This window comes from Polyodon spathula, chromosome 4 (assembly GCF_017654505.1).
Source record: "Polyodon spathula isolate WHYD16114869_AA chromosome 4, ASM1765450v1, whole genome shotgun sequence".
In the NCBI taxonomy this organism is placed as follows: domain Eukaryota; kingdom Metazoa; phylum Chordata; class Actinopteri; order Acipenseriformes; family Polyodontidae; genus Polyodon; species Polyodon spathula.
Window position 1 is genome coordinate 41,495,149 of NC_054537.1, and position 6,133 is coordinate 41,501,281.

At 36.1% G+C, this 6,133-nt stretch overlaps 1 pseudogene; it reads right to left on the reverse strand.

The window, feature by feature from the left end:
• Positions 1-3,659: 3,659 nt before the first annotated feature.
• On the reverse strand, positions 3,660-4,371 carry LOC121314545 (annotated as a pseudogene).
• Positions 4,372-6,133: the final 1,762 nt, after the last annotated feature.

Genomic DNA, 6,133 nt, shown 5'->3' on the forward strand with positions numbered 1-6,133 from the left:
TGGTTACCATATATAAAATTGGGACATCCATTTATAACAGTCTTGTTGTAGTAGCCAGTTTCTACAGTGCCAGTAATAACCTTTTGTATTTGACCACCGATATATATTAAGTATACTTGCTGAAGAACAATTTAAAAAATACATTATCATGTCAAGATTTTCCTTTTACGTTATTATGGCAAAGTGCCCTGCCCCTGGGCTATTTATTTGTGTTGTATGTTACATGTAGTGTGTTCATGTTGGTGTATAGTCATTGGTGTACAGGATATAAATGGGTCTGAGTAACACGAGTGGTTTAAAATGTATATTTATATTTGGGCACGAGGATTGCACAGCACTTCACATGCTGGTAAAATATAATAATATGTGAGCACAGGGAATTGCACTTTATTAATTCACGTGCAGTTGTACTGAGACTCCAATTGAACGATTGATTAGCAAGTAAGTCTTGGTACAGCTGCATAAAAGCAGCATGTTTTTACTCACTCGGGGTTGTGTGTTCGGTGAGTGGAGAATGGGTGTGGAGAAGGGGAAAGTAAAAACTAAAGTAAATAATGTATTTAAGCTCACCGTGTTTGTCTGTTCGTCCATAGTTTGTCTGTCTGTTTATTGTTAGTACATTTTGTTAGTCTCTTTATTTTGGCTAAAGTGCCGTGTCCTGTGTTTTGTTCGTCTTACAACCTTTTATTTTCTGTCAGTTCACTTATTAAATGCTGAGCGCCACCAAGCGCTCAACTTCACCAAATTCTACGCCTCTCTGTTTTCTGTTTGTTCCTGTTTCTGGTCTGACGTCGCCCACTGCAGCCGTCTTTGTGACAGTTATTTACTATTAAGGTTTTTCAAAATATGTCTATGTTTATAAGCCACTTTGATTTTTGCAGAGCACTCCTCAGTTTGTAAGGAGAGATTATCTGTACAGAACAAGGGAGTTGATGAAAAGAAAGAACAATCCTGTCAGCCAGATGAGTAGAAAAGTATTCTGTCCTTCAAACTCTTTAAGAAGCATGCAGGTGCCAACCACAGTGCCTAAAAAAAGAATATAAGTAAATGTATATAAAGTATTTTAGCAGAACTGAAAATATTGAAAAGCACTGCTATAGATTCACATGCACCAATGTAACACTGTCTCATCTTAAGTAGCATCATAGACTTAGAGGTGCAGATGTCTAATTTAGTAGGTCTAAGTTCAAGCCCAGAAAGAAAGATCCAGGATTGAAAGGCAGGAGGTGATACTTTCTTTACATATTGTATTGTAGTAAAGGTATGTATTGTTTGTATGATAGAAGATCAAAAGCACAACATAGCTCATTGCAGTGGTTCGTGAATGATGAATAAGTGCGTTTTATAGTTTGTATGAATACATACTGACTCATTTAAATTTGTCTTTTAACAAAATAGTGCATCAGTATTGTGATATATATCGTACTGCAACCTGCATATCACGGTATATATCATATTGTGATGTTAGTTACTCCCAGGGCCGTAGCCATGAAAAATCACAGAGGCACTTGCTAATGCACCGCACCGCACCCCCCTCCCCCCAGTTTACAAGCTGATTCCGCCAGTGATTTAGAATTGGAATTGGAATTAATAAGCTGGGTTCACTTATCTGCTGTCTACCAAGGGGATTTATTATTCCATATTATTAGGCTGATATGTACATCTTTCAAATCACCATTATTACTTTGCCTCACCTTGTAAGTCGCTAATAAGCCTTGGTCATTTTGAAACCTCTTTGAACACGTTTAACTGCTATGGTGATATGAAGTTAGTGGTGTCACTGTAGTCTGCAATGACAGTAAAATAGTTTGAAGAGGCTATAGTTATTAGCGGGACAATGCATGCTCACAATGAGATATGAAATGCATTTTGTTTTGAGGCAAAGCAAAGTGTAAGAGAGCCTAAATAAATAATGAGTAGTATGATTTTGACTGAGGCCCGTGCCTTGGGTGCCTCATAGCTGGCTACAGACTTGGTTACACCCCTAGTAAGCACTTAACATTATGCCTCAAAAATGTATAATAAAAATATGAATATAATTATAAGATAAATACTTGGATATTAGAAATAAAACTGACCCTAGCCTTCATGCACTTTGATCACAAGGTACTGAAACACGGTGTGCAGTTCTTATTGCCAGGGAGGTGTCTTAGCTAGCTAACACACACGTGGAAGTAATTAGTGTACAGGTGAAGAAGATGGGTTTGCCTTCCAGAGTAACTCTTACAAAAATGATTTAAAAAATAAATCCCACCATCTGAATGTGGATGCTAGTTAAAGTGGGAGGGTATGTTGTAAAAGATTCAGTTCTCCAGGTTTACTAAACATACAGTATGTGATTAAAGAGCAGAAAATAACAGCTTACCTGTCCAGCAAACCACAGGAAGAAAAGCCCTAGCCCTTGTTCCAATGACAGAGTCAGGGAGGGCAGTACCAGTGGCGACAAACAAAGGTACCATAGGAAGTACTACACATACAGATAACAAAAGGCATACTATCCATTAGCACGTTATCAATCTGGGAATGGAAAGTGAGTAACGGACAAAATCAGCAATTTCATCAACACTTCCCCAAATTATGTCTCGTGTCAGAGTAGCTCACTGATAGATTTAGTTTACAGTTTCTTACAGATACAAAACTACATTGTTACAGTAGCTCTGTAAACAGAGCACCTGACCTCTACAATTGTATGCAAAAACATAGCTCATAAGCTAATGCATATTAATAGAAGACAACACCAGGTTTCTTGTAAGTTTGTCCCTACTGAAATGCATTTGTGTTTAGAGTGTTTCTCAGCTTGTGATGTTCTTTGGAAAATGTCGGTGTTTGTGAGTGATCTTAGTGAGATCTAGTCTTACCTGTGAAGTGCAAGTTTGGTTAATGCTGACAAAAATCAGAGTGTGTTGGAAGCAGCAAAGGTCAAATCTTTGTAATAGGCAAACTCACGCTTCAAAGTCACAGCATGTAGAAGTAAGCAGAGAAGTTGTGGCGGATATCCCTCAGTCCGGTGATACAAGTAAGTGTGTTCCAGAAAATCCCAGCAATACCTTCAACAACAACAGCAGCAAGTGTCAAAGCAGAAAAAAAGTGATTCAGAAAAAAAAAAAACAGCATTCATTAACAGGTTATTTCACATTTTCAACTGCTTGATCAAAAACATTAACAATTAATTAATTCAATTAAAGCACTTGGCTCAAGTTAACTGAATAAACTATTGCTGCTGCCAGAGCTGTTAAAGATTGTTTCACATAGTTTAACCACATGTAACTATCTGGCCTACAAAATACTGTGAAAGTCTTCAATTTAAATCTTTATTGCTTACTTGCAGCCTGAAAAAGGAACACGTTGAAAAAGATTTTTAGTTGAAACATTTGTCATTGCCCATATAAATGTTTGCAATGGTATTACTGCATGAACATTTTGTGGTTTTCACATGCTTTTCCAATGGTTATACTAATTTAACATAGCTTGCTGTGTTTTTAGTATCCTTTACCATAGCTCCCCTGACTTTACAGTGCTTACCTGTGCTTGACCATGCTCTTACTATGATTTATCCCACTTTGCTTTTTTTTTTTTTTTTTACTATGGGAAACTTTTATAAGGGTGACCATAAAATGTTGGATCAAAATTGGTTTCTCTTAACAATAACCTATGTCCAACAGAAATGCTCAAAATAGTCAAAGGATAATGATTGTCATCTTGACACAAAATTTTAGAAATGTTTTGTGCTGTCAGTAAACTCCATATGGTTTTGACATTATGTAATGATACAGTACGTAACATTTTAAGCTGTTTTAACTGTATATTGTTATATGCCTGCTTGATAAGTAAACTGAAATAGCTTTCTGAAGGAATTAAGTCAGCACTGATATGGAATAGAAAGTAAAGCTAAGCGCAAAGAACGTTCCCCCAGCTATGACAGCAAAGACCAACAAGTCTTGAGAAAAACATCTGAATTCTTTTGGATAATAGAGAGCTGACTTTATTCCCTAGTGCTTCTGTTAGTGGATTATTTAGTGTCTGAAGAGAAATGGCTATCAGTAGTGCATATGTCACTGGATTAATCTTCATGTATACAGATAGACCATAATACACAGGTTTCTGTTTTCCATGTAATACAAAGTGATGACCACCAGAACTGCCAAAACAGACTTGGCTGGATTTGGCCAACAGCAGGGGATGAAGGAGGCACAGTGCACAGTACCGGCATGCCTTGTCATTGCCCATTCCCCTGAAACGCTGGATACTGTACATGAGGGAAGGGGAGATGGCATCGCAGATTACAAATAACAGCTTCCCAAAGAGGACTGTGAGGTAGATGTAGGGAATAAGAATCCTCCATGCCAGTAAAGGTGTGTAACGGTATGTGGCTCATTTGTATGGGGATGATCCCTGCAAGAACAAATTTAGTCATATTTGAGGAACAGTAGCAAAACAACCGTAATAACACAATTTCTATTAGGAGTAAAATGTTTTCTAGTGCTCTTGCAAAGAAAATAGAATGGAAGAATGATATCTGGCACAATAAACAAAAACTTGTAACTTGTTTTATAGGTTATTGCCCATAATTTCCATCAAGGGTGATAAAGATTTTACATTCTTTAGTAAAAATGTGCAGGTAAATGGCAGAGCTCATTACAAAATGATCTGTGATGCATTTTGAGTACGGTGGATTGGTTGATTCATCCTGTACTTATGCTCCAATGCAATTCTGAATACATATTGTTTTCTTTTTTTTTGTTAAAGTAGCAAAATTATACCTGCATTCCCTTTTGGGCAAAGTCTGCAGTATATCATCCTTGTCACTGGCTCATTCAGTGTTCTGACAAAACAGTGGGTATCTTAGGTTTTACTCTTCATCATATACAGTATTTTATGTATTACTGAATGAAGCAGTAAGAAATTACTAGGACTCTCCCAAATTAGTATATGGGACACTTACATTGTTAATCAATTTTTTTCTAATTCCTTGTTGGTTACAATAAATATGTAATTGTAATAATGTAAAAAAAAAAAAACCTGGAGGTGGAACCAATTCTGTTAAAGTCAGATTTAAATTACTCTCCTTGATTTGCCTGATTATAAAAGGGACGCAAACTAATCCCTTAAAAATCATTATTACAATAAATTTCTTGCAATTCTCATCATTTTACGTTTGTTTCTCCAGACTTTTTGTGACAAGTGAACCCTATTTATACTGCCAAAATGCTTTCATTTATTTTCCAGCGCATTATGAATTATCTTGCCCGTATCATCCCACCTATAATCCTATAGGCTACCAGGTTAATGTGAGGCTACTTAAGACTTAAAAAGAGTAACTTGAAACTACATTTTCAAAGTTTTCTTTCAATGTGTCTATAGTTCTTATACTGCAGTGAACAGCTTCTCTAAATCAAGTGCTCTTTGTTACTGCTGTCGATACACAGTAGATTTTCACTAGATGGTGCTGGTTCTTACAATATAAGACACTTTGTTGATCAAGAAAAAAAACAAACATAATATGAGTAATTGCAAAAGCCTCATAAAAAGGCAAGGAGACAGTAACAAAAAATAAATGTATTTTGATGCTACTTTTAATAATGACATTTAAACCCCCTATCAGACTAATTACTGAAACAACAGTTGACTATTTTGTAACAAAGTGTCTTTAACAGTTTCATACTATTTATTAATATAACAATCTTGTTCAGAATGAAATCAATAACAACAATAAAACATGAAGTATAGGCCTTTATTATGCTTTAGACAAACCTGGGTAATAAATCTCATGCACCAGTGAAAACATGATATCTATGTATTTGACTAAAATTTTTTTGTCCTGGTAGACACCATAGAACACCAGCACAATTCTGATTAAGAAAGCTGTGTTGAACAAAATACGCTTCTTCAAAAAATGCCCAATCGGTGGTGGTCAGATATGCAGCCATTTCAGAGAGGGCAGAATGTTTCACATTTAAAAACCATAATCCTGCAATGCTGATTGCTCTTGGTGAGATGCAGTGTGGTTCATCATACACAGTATGTCATCATTTGTTTTAAATTAAATTACAGTAGTTGAAAGTTTCCACTCCAAGTGTTACTGTCTTTGTCATTGTGAAATCTACTGCACTTAAACTTCAAGAATCCTCTGTTA